This window comes from Coenobita brevimanus, chromosome 13, assembly GCF_032717465.1.
Source record: "Coenobita brevimanus isolate Jiangsu-jjx chromosome 13, ASM3271746v2, whole genome shotgun sequence".
NCBI classification, from domain to species: Eukaryota; Metazoa; Arthropoda; class Malacostraca; order Decapoda; family Coenobitidae; genus Coenobita; species Coenobita brevimanus.
The window spans coordinates 8,109,429-8,120,288 of NC_136966.1; positions in this window are offsets into that span (position 1 = coordinate 8,109,429).

Sequence of the window (10,860 nt, forward strand, 5' to 3'; positions counted from 1 at the left end):
ATATAACTCAGCAGTTTCCATCTACTTCATATTTTTTCAGCACATTCCATATTCCTTATCTGCGTACACTGTCAATGCTTTCTCCAGTTCCATGAAAGGTGCAAACAACTTCTTTCCCTTCTTTAAATACTTTTCCATGAAACATCTTTGAAGAATACTGTATGTGATTTCAACACTATTTTCACCACACAGTCTATCAGTTTCTGGGGCTTTCCTCATTTTGACTTTCTTAGTGATTCAGATACCCCATATATACTTGTGCTACTTTCATCTAAGATAGACAGCATTGGGAGAAATATATTGAGGTGGTTTGGCCATGTGGAGAAGATGGACAGCGAGAGACTAACAAGGAGAATGTATGTGAGTGAGGTGGGAGGGAAGTGAGGGAGGAGGAAGCCAAGGATGAGATGGAGGGATAGAGTGGAGAGGTATACAAGAGAGGGGAATGTGAGCTGGGAGGAGGGCAGTGAAATGGCAGGGGACAGGGCGACATGGAGGCAATTTGTTTGTGGTCATCCCTTACAGGATTAAAGAGTCTGGCAATACAGTACATGGATAGATAGAATTTCGCCTCCCAATCTGATTTTAAAAGTGTGTCTGTCTGTTTGTCTGCTATGGAATTCACTGGGGAACTATCTAAAATTGTCTGTCACCAACTCAACCAGTGCTAGCTCATCTCTTGCCTTGTTCTCAGCGAGGCCTCACATCCACCCACTCACCTACCCATCCACAAAGCCCACCCACCTACCTATCCACCCATCTGCTTACCAGCCTACCCACTTGGCCAACAAGTTTGAACCACCAACAAGATTGGAATGAGGTATAAGCCCATGCTGCCAGATGCAATGTAGGGATTCTCTCTTTGGCTTCAGTGTACTGTGCATGCCTGGTGTGCACGGGGGCCCATGTTCGAACCCTGGCCAGTACTGTAATTACAGTAATTTAATAAATCTCATACAGTCTTTACATTGCTTAGGAGTGGTGTGGGATGTGAGACGAAGCTTGGTTGGCAATATGATTCAGATGGAAAGGATTTCTGCTCTGAGTTGGCAGTGTCCCCATTGCATGTCCCCCTGGCTATAGGTTCCATCACCCAGCATCCCCAGTGGTGGCCTCCAGTGGTAAGCTATCATATGTGTGTGTGTGTGTGTGTTCCTCCCATGTCTCTTCTTCCTGCAAAAAATATATGTATGTTATGTGAGGGATATGTACTTACATGAATACAGCCTCCACAATATACTAGTTCCTTATTTAATCTCAACTTTAGTGACATTTACATGCAGTTTGGTCTTGCTGCTTCTACAGGATTTTATGCAATTTACAAAGCCTCTTATACTGATGGGGATAATAAGGACTATGACTCCTTTACAGTTCTTTCATCTTAACCTGGCTCAGATTTTCATCTTTTGCTGCTTATTTCGCATAGCTCAGTGGTAGAAAAAGGCAATACAATCAGGTCACATTATAAGATTGTTATGAGGCAAATCAACAGAACAATGAACTAAAATTTTTACCCAGTTTCACAATAACAGTACATGTACAAAATAGGTCCTTGGAGAGAAGGGGTTAAGAGACTGGGATATGCAGTGAAGACTTAGGATTAATACAAATTACATCAGCATTTACCTCAAAATATCACTTTATTCCTTCAACCTTCAGGCAGACTTAAAAATTAATACGTACTGATACATTCAACTGCAGAATAATAATCATTTTTGATATTCATCTGCAACCTTTGTCCATTCATTTTTAAAGGCTCCAACATGCTTGCATGTGTTGGCTTTGGTCACCTAATTGCAGCTCTCCATGCCGCTCGATCTCCGGCAGTTTCCCTATTCAGTCCCTTATCTCTAAAACCATACTCAATGACCTTTTCCAGGTCTTTTTCAGTCTGCCTTTCGCAACCCGACCCCTAACATCAACACTTCTCACCTTTTATGAATATGAAATTTCATTTCCAGGAAACAATTTTTCTTGCTGTAGCTATCCCCCTCTTAAAGAAATAAATTATACAGTAATCCCTTAATTCATGCAAACTTTTTTCACGCGATTTCGGTAATCCACGAATTTTTTTGTACAATAATTAAAACATAAAATTAAAGTATTCAAATAAATGATTTTAATATATGAGAGAAATAAATAAAATATAAAAATGCCTACCCACTGCCCGTGCACATCCGTGTGTGTAATTCACCGGGTCGGTCAGGATCACTTGATGGTCGTGATCGTCAGCATTTTACCCTCCCGGAAGGGAGCTGAGAGCTCATATAGTCCGATCTAAGGGCAAGGCTGTGACCTTCACATACCCGTCCCCTTGCTCAAGGGGGACAGTAACCACCCACTTCGTCAGTGAAACTTTTCGCAACTTGAGCGAGGCGCGAACTCCCGTCTACCAGATGGCAAGCGAGAACGTTACCACTGCACCAGCGAGCGGTGTGTGTGTGTGTGTGTGTGTGTGCGCGCGCATGGGTGTATGTGTGTGTGTGCATGGGTGGGAGGTCGGTCTACCATGCACCACAGAGTCAGTGTGAAACCGATGCTCAAACCATGAGCGACTCGCAAATAGTTGTGGCTTATTTTTTTGCATTCCAGTGATTGCTTGCCTTGTTTGCCAACATGGGGCCTAGGAGTAGTGCTAGTGATAACATGGCTTAGGGTTTAAGGATGCTGAAGGCAGTAACAGAACATTTTTACAACACAGATCCCAACATAAGATCCTTACGTGTAAAGAACAGGCTGAAAATGCTTTTGCTTGTGACCGCCAAATCTTCAATGACATGAAGTGAGCTGTATCTCAACCTAAAATAACAATGTTCTTCAGCCAGCATTCATCACATACATCCCCCAATCAGTCTACAACCCCAGTCATCCAAAGTGACAAAGATAAGGTTGAGGAAGATAAGGTCGATGACCTGTCGACTCCTCCTCCCGCCACTCAATAACTCCCTGCTCCACCTCCCACCTTCGCCTGTGCTTGTCAGTTTTCAGTAAGTGTTAAATTTCTTAAATTTTTGTTGTTTTTCATACTTTATTCTAGTTTATTGGGTGTATGTAGTGTATAAATGGTATTATTCAATTAATACACATGCGTAATTACGTGCACACATGCACAGAACGTATATGCAAATTTACCACATACGCAAAGGGTCTGGGAACGTAACCCTCGCATAAATTAAGGGATTACTGTATATATACAGTAAGACCTCTCTATAACGGACTAATTGGGGCCCTAACCATCCCAAAAAATGCGAAAATCCAATGAAAGTGATATCCAGACTTTCCTTTGCTAACTTGGACTTTTTCCGATATATCAGACATTAGTCCGGATCGCACCAACAATTTTAAAACTGTTTTGTCTACCATTGCGGTACTATACTGTGTTATAACTTCATTACATTAACCAAATGGTATAATATATATAATAATACTGTACTGTATATACAGTAAAACCTCAATATAACGGACTTCAATAGACCAGAATTCACTTTTATCGAACTCGAGAAGCTATCGGACTAAATTCCTATATGTCGGAAAAAGTCCGATAAAGCCAGAAGCAGTCCGGACTGCCTGACCACTTCAGCTATGTTCACCACAATAAGGTAAATAAAAGACATGTTTATCAGTGTACAGTACAGTATTATTATATATATTACACCATTTGATTAATGTAGGGAAGTTATAACACAGTACAGTACCACAATGGTAGTCAAAACAGTTTAAAAACCATTCATGCAATCCGGACTAATGTCTGATATATCAGAAAAAGTCCGGATTAGCAGGGGGAAGTCTGGATGTCGCTTTTATGGATTTTTTGGAATGGTTTGGGCCTCAATTGATCCATTATAGTGAGGTCTTACTGTGTGTGTGTATATGTATATATATATATATATATATATATATATATATATATATATATTTATAAATACACAATTGCTCATGGGCCCTTCAGGCCCCTCGCACTTGCTCCTGCGGAGGGCTCTCACGCTGCTGTAGTTTATTTTAGTTGTACCTATGGGCAAAAAAATTCTACGGAGATCCTATGCCAGGCGCCAATAGCGGCGTTTTTTGATCAAAATATGATCCAGGGCTCTTGTTTGGCGAGCCACAGCTCAAAAATGCGAGTATTTTTACCCTTCAGCAATGTGGTTGAGAAGATTAGGAGAAATACACTAAGGTGGTTTGGACATGTGGAGAGAATGGAGAATGAAAGACTGACAAAGAGGGTGTATGTAGGTGAGGTGGAGGGGGGGGAGGGGTAGACTGAGGTTGAGGTGGAAGGATGGAGTTGAGAGGTATATGAGGGAGGGGGGGTGAGCTGGGGGGAGGGTAGTCAAATAGTGGGTGACAGAGCGACTTGGAGGCGCTTTGTCTGCAGCCACCCTTTGCGGGATTAGGGCATCGGGCTATAGATAGATAGAATAAATTTTACATGCAAGTCGCCTTTTGGCGAGGAGAAATACATCCACTTCAAAACCCAGTAAACTACAAAATAAGTAAATCTCACTTAAATGAAAAAAAAAAGCACATTGTGATCGATTATTCTTTCCTTGTCGCCACTGTGAATGTATAAAAACAGACAATGTGTCAATAAATAAACAAATATATTTACTGCTCGTAAAATATTTTGGCTTGTAGTCAGTTTGGCTACTAAAAATTTATTTGGCTTGTAAATCTGAAACCTTAGGAGCTAAATGGCTCGCAACCATCGGCAGTTAGCAAGAGCCCTATGATCTCTCATCCATCATCCACCAGCCAATCCTACGTTGCCCCATGAGGAGCGTAGGGGCCTGGGGCCAGGCAAGTTGGTCCTGACATTTAAGATGAGAGTGACCAGCCTCACTCATCGCCGAGTGGCATTACGTGAGCAATAAACCCATTAAATATAGTAAGTTTTTCAATTGTGATGGGACCAAGTTTTTTCACATCAGTGAATTTTTTGCAATTTTTGTGCCAATTTTGGTGCACTCTGAATGTGCAGTTTCTGCTGCCCAAAATACATACACACACACGGCTAGTGCTATAGTATATTATATATATATATATATATATATATATATATATATATATATATATTGTTACGTTGTCCGCCTTTCGTTCCCACGGATGCAGCCGTTACAGCTGGGCTAGGGGGATTATGCAGTATGTATCCGTGTCATTCGCGGAGTTTACATTAGCGAGTGTTACAAGTTCTTTTGTTTCTTTCGTTCCTGCCACTGAGGGCAATTTTATTTAATACCATGCTGAGAATGCATTTGATTATTTTGATTGTCTTGTGTGAGCTACCAGTATATTTAATGATGTTTTGCTTGCATTAGAAGTACCAGTTTATTGTAGAGAGAGGGGCACGAATATAAGTTCTTATTAATTAATTTGATTATGCGTTCGCGCTTGGCCGTGCGCGAGCCTTGATCAGAGTCAGTATCATCCCAGCCAGCTTTAGTATCGGGTGCTTGTACACTCTCTCTCTCTCCCCAGTCATTTTTATGCCGAGCTGGCGTTTTCATTTAAGTTTATTTTTATTCTTTTGTTGCTGACTGAGGGAAGTAGTTATTTTATTTTGTTTTTGTAACCGTGTTGTCTTTGGAGGGCCAGTTTGGCTCACCGTGGTCTTCTCGCTGCCTTTGTTAACGTTCCCCAACACACGTACATACACACTCACACCCCTAACCCCTACACAGTTAATCCCATCTCTTTGCTCAAGGCTAGTGAGAACCATCGTGAGCTATTAACTGCGTTCCCCTTGGACACGGGTTAAGTAGAAAGTCGTCACCACCGGAAGTAAGTGGGAGGTGTTCCTGTATACTGTCTCGGGCGGTATTACTTCCGGTAGTGACGATAGTAGGCTAGATCTATAGGTAGGCTGTTCCGTTTATTATCAAAGTACAGAGTGTTGCGTTTTAGTTTTTCCGTTGCGCAGTTTTTCTCTAGTTTGCGGAGTGTCAGTGCCGGGGTCTGCGTTATTTTTGCAACGCAGTGGAGGCCGATCATCTAAGGCTGACTTGTTGTCTTTTTTGTAATAGCCCCGGGCTGGCGCAACCGTAACAGTGGCGACCTCGCATCAGGATATCCTAACAGTGTCTTCTTCTTGCTAGGATATCGTTACCTTGGCGTTCTCTGTGCTTTGAGGTGAAGTTGATGTGTGTGTAGTTTCTCAGTCAGCATTAGTATTTCATTATTTAGTACTGCCATTGATTTGTCGCCATGGAGTCACGCGTGTCTACACCAGATCGCGTACGTGCTGAGTCACCTGTGGATATGGAACAACGAGAGGCACATAGCAAAGGTACTCCCCGTGTGAGCCCTGAGTTTGACTATGGTGCTGAAATGCCTCGTTTCGCTACCCCACTATTACCATCTATGATGCCGCCGAGCCAGTTTAGAGCAGTTCCCCCAGGTATGTCTAGTGCTTTCCCTGGAGTTGTTCATTCCACTCCCATATACCCTGGAGCCTTGTCACCTGAGGCTCAGTTGCAGTTAGAGTTGAAAAAGATGGAGATGGAAATGCAGCGTGCAAAAGAAGAGAGGGAAATGCAGCGTGAAAAAGAAGAGAGGGAGATGCAGCGTGCAAAAGAAGAGAGGGAGATGGAAATGCAGCGTGCCAGAGAGAAAGAAGAGAGGGAGATGGAGATGCAGCGTGAAAAGATGCGATTTGAGCTGGAGAAGACTCGCTTGGAGGTGACTGCTAATAGACCAACTTCAGATACCCAAACCTCAGGCCGTGCAGAGGATAGGGAGAGTTGGTTCTCAAGGAGTCTAAAATTAGTGCCAGCATTTGATGAGTTGAAGGTGACAGAATGGTTTGTCAGGTTTGAGAAGAAGGCTAGGGAGTTTGAGTGGCCAAGGCAGCGCTGGGTGGGGTTGGTATCTAATGTGCTGAAGGGAAAAGCCTTGGAAGTGTATAATAGGTTGAGCCCTGAGGATGTAGATGATTATGATGAATTTAAAACAGCCATCCTGAAGGCATATGAACTTAGACCAGAGGCTTATCGGTTGTTGTTCCGTGGTGCTCGGAAAAGGCCTGCTGACACCTATATGGCCTACGCTAGGTATCTGGAGGAGAGGTTAGACGAGTGGTTGCTGAGTGAGAGCGCCACTTCGTATAACGAGGTGCGTGAACTGCTTTTGATGGAACATTTTACCAACATGGCTGACAAAGAAATTGGTGTTAAAATTAGGGAGAAGAGATTAAAGACCGTGAAGGAAGCAGCGACGTGGGCTGATGACCGGGTGTTTGCCTTGCGGAGTATGGGGGTCAAGTATGCTAATTTTCAGTATTCCAGGGAGAGGACTGTGAGTGGCCCTGCCTGGGATAAATCTCCCGTGAATCAGTCCAAGGGAAGTTCAGAGGAGAAAAAGAATTCTGGGAGAAAGAGCCCTGTATCCAGTTCGAAGCTAGTTTGTTACTTTTGCAAACAGAGTGGGCACATCAAGCCTAACTGCCCTAAGTGGAAGGCCTCCCAAAATGCCAAACCAGTGGCACTAATTGTAGGTTCGAGTCAGGTGAACGAGAGGAGTTGGGAGAGTGGTAACGGTGAGGGAGAAGTCTGTGGAAAGCTGGAGTGCAGCCGGCTGTGCTCGCTGCCAGCTCAGGCTGAAAAGGTTACCCAACATGCTACGCCACCTCCGGATGAACTGCCTCAGAAATCGTCCCTAGACTGGTGTAAACCTTTTATATGTCACGGCACAGTGAAAATTCATGGGATCAGTTATCCAGTTACTGTGGCTCGTGATACCTGTGCACAACAGTCTGTGTGCAGAAACGTGACTGGAGGGCCTGTAAACTCAGGGAAGTATGTGCTGTGTAGAGGCATGAACTCAGATGAATACTATGGTTATGTTCATGTGGAACTCGATTGCCCCATTGTTCAGGCTGCAGCTCAAGTAGCTGTTGCTGATGTAATGCCACTAGAGGGGGTTGATTTTCTGCTGGGGAACGACCTGGCTGGGGAGAAGGTATTTCCATCTCTTCCCCCACCAGTTGTTGTGGCACAGAAGTGTTTTGACGCCCCAGACATTGGTATTGAAGTTGATGCAGAAGTGGAAGCCATGTTCCCGGTCTGTGCAATTACACGATCTATGGCACAGGTTGCAGCCCGGGAGGAAGAACTGGTGAAGTCACAGGTTCTTGGGGTCGACTGTGGTGAGGCAGGGCCACCAATGGAGGAACCTAGTGAGCAGAGTGTTGCTGTGGTGGGTGAGGAGAGTGGGAATGCGTGCATGGGTGCCGCCCCACTTCCCACTCAGGACACTAGAGGTGGTGCTGAGTATGTCTGTGTGGAGACTGAACCCAGCCCACCGACTGAATTAGAATTTCAGGACGCTGGGGTCGACTGCGGGGATGCAGGACCACCGTCAAACGCGCCTGAGGAACAGAGTGCCTCTGTTGAGGGTAGAGGTGATGATGTCAGTGTGGAGTCTGACATTCCTCCCCCTGTCAAGTGTATTAGAGGTGACGCTGAGATTGATCGCCCTTCGCAATCCAGTGTCCCGACCAGTCCCTTATCTCAGTCCTCAGTAGAGCTGGCGGGTGTTGGGCCAGCAGAATTGAGGGTGAAGCAACAGGAGGATGTAACATTAAAGCCCTTGTTTGCTCGAGTAGGGGAAGAAAGAAGTATGGAGTGTGGTAAGGAGTTCCTGTTTAAAGACAATGTTTTACATCGCCGATGGACGCCCACTGGCGCCACGGTGGATGGAGGAGTGGGTGAGTTAGTGCAGGTGGTGGTGCCTGTGCAGTATAGGGTGCCGTTAATACAGTTAGCACATGAGGGACCTTTAGCAGGTCACTTGGGAAACAGGAAGACAGTGCAGCGCTTAAGATATAACTTTTGGTGGCCAAGTATGCCGGGACAAGTTGCTGCGTACATCAAGAGCTGTCACACGTGTCAGATAGTGGGCAAGCCTAATCAGGTTCTTCCTGTGGCCCCTTTGACTCCCATTCCTGCAGTTGAACCTCCGTTTACCCGGGTAATCATTGATATTGTGGGCCCTTTACCTCCTACTTCTGCTGGAAACAAGTATTTGTTAACCATAATGGATGTTACAACGCGATACCCAGAGGCTATACCAATCAGAAGCATGCAGGCGAAGTCAGTAGTCAAGCAACTTATCCTGTTCTTTACTCATTTTGGCCTGCCCAAGGAGTTGCAGTCAGACCGTGGAGTAAATTTTACATCTAATTTATTTAAGCAGACAATGACAGAGTTGGGCATCAAACACATTTTGTCCAGTGCCTACCATCCGCAGTCACAAGGTGCCCTGGAGAGGCATCATCAGACCTTAAAGACCATGCTGCGCACCTTCTGCTATGATAGTGGAAAGGATTGGGACCTAGCGGTACCCTTTGTTATGTTTGCAGTGAGAGAGGTACCAACTGAGTCGTTAGGGTTTTCACCCAATGAGTTAGTGTTTGGGCACAGAGTTCGTGGTCCCTTGGATGTGGTGCGAGAGGCCTGGAGTAACAACAAATCTGGCAACCAGGAGTCCATGCTTGACTATGTCTGCCGCACTCGGGAGAGACTGCATTGCGCTTTAGAGCTTGCCCGTGACCATCTAATCGGGGCTCAAGCGAAAATGAAGGCTCATTACGATAAGAAGGTCAGAAGTCGTGAGTTTAAGCAAGGAGATGAAGTTTTGGCACTGCTGCCCATGCAAGGAAAACCTCTGGCAGCTAGATTCAGTGGTCCTTATATTGTGAAGAAGAGAGTTGGGGAACTTGACTATCTAATTGTTACCCCAGACAGGCGGAAGAGTACTCAGTTGTGCCACATTAATATGTTGAAGCCATACTACCGCCCAGTTGATTCTCATTGTGGGATGACTGCTGATGTCTCTCACCTGGGATGTGAAGGACGGGGAATGGAGGACGTGGCATCAAGGGAACGTGCTGTGGAGGGAGCTGTTGGTGCCGGTGATGTGAGTGGTGGACCAGGGTTACAGCCACAGTTCCTGGAAGGTGACTTTGGAGTGGACGTTGAGGGAACTAGGGATAAGAGCGCTCCTGTAGTTTTGGTGGTTGGTAGTGAGTTGGAGGAGCAGGAGGAAGTGTTTAGTCGTGGTGAGATGTTACCAGCTGACCTATGGGAGGGCAATGGTTATGCAGCTCTGGTGGAGAAATTGCGACACCTTGATCCAGTAAAGCGAGAAGAGCTCTGCAACAGATTATGGAAACATCCGAAAGTTTTTGGAGATTCACCGGGATTGACAACTTGGGCTACTCATGACATTGACGTTGGGGATAGTAAGCCTGTAAAATTAGCTCCCTACCGCATCAACCCTATCAGACAGAAAGCTCTCGATAATGAGATCAAGTATATGTTGGACCATGGATTGATCAAGAGGAGTTTCAGTGAGTGGAGTTCACCAGTTACCTTGCAGCCGAAGCCAGATGGGAAGGTTAGGTTGTGTGTGGACTTCCGGAAAGTTAACTCACTAAGACCGATGCTTATCCCTTGCCTCGGGTCGATGACTCCGTGGACAAGGTGGGAAATGCCACTTATATCACCAAGCTTGACTTAGTAAAAGGATACTGGCAGGTCCCGCTGACGGAACGGGCTAAACAAGTGGCTAGCTTTGTTGTCAGTGGTGCAGTATATCAGTGCCAGGTGATGCCTTATGGATTGAAGAATGCTCCAGCCACTTTCCAGAGGCTTATGGATAAAGTGGTGGATGGCATACCCAATTGTGTCGTTTACATCGATGATGTCATTGTGTATGACACCAAGTGGGAGGAGCACCTTGATCATGTGGAAATGCTCATTAAGCGGTTGGAGGAAGCTGGCTTAGTAGTCAACTTAGACAAGTGCGAGTTCGTACGTGCTAAGGTCCAGTACCTTGGATTTGTTGTAGGACATGGGCAAGTGG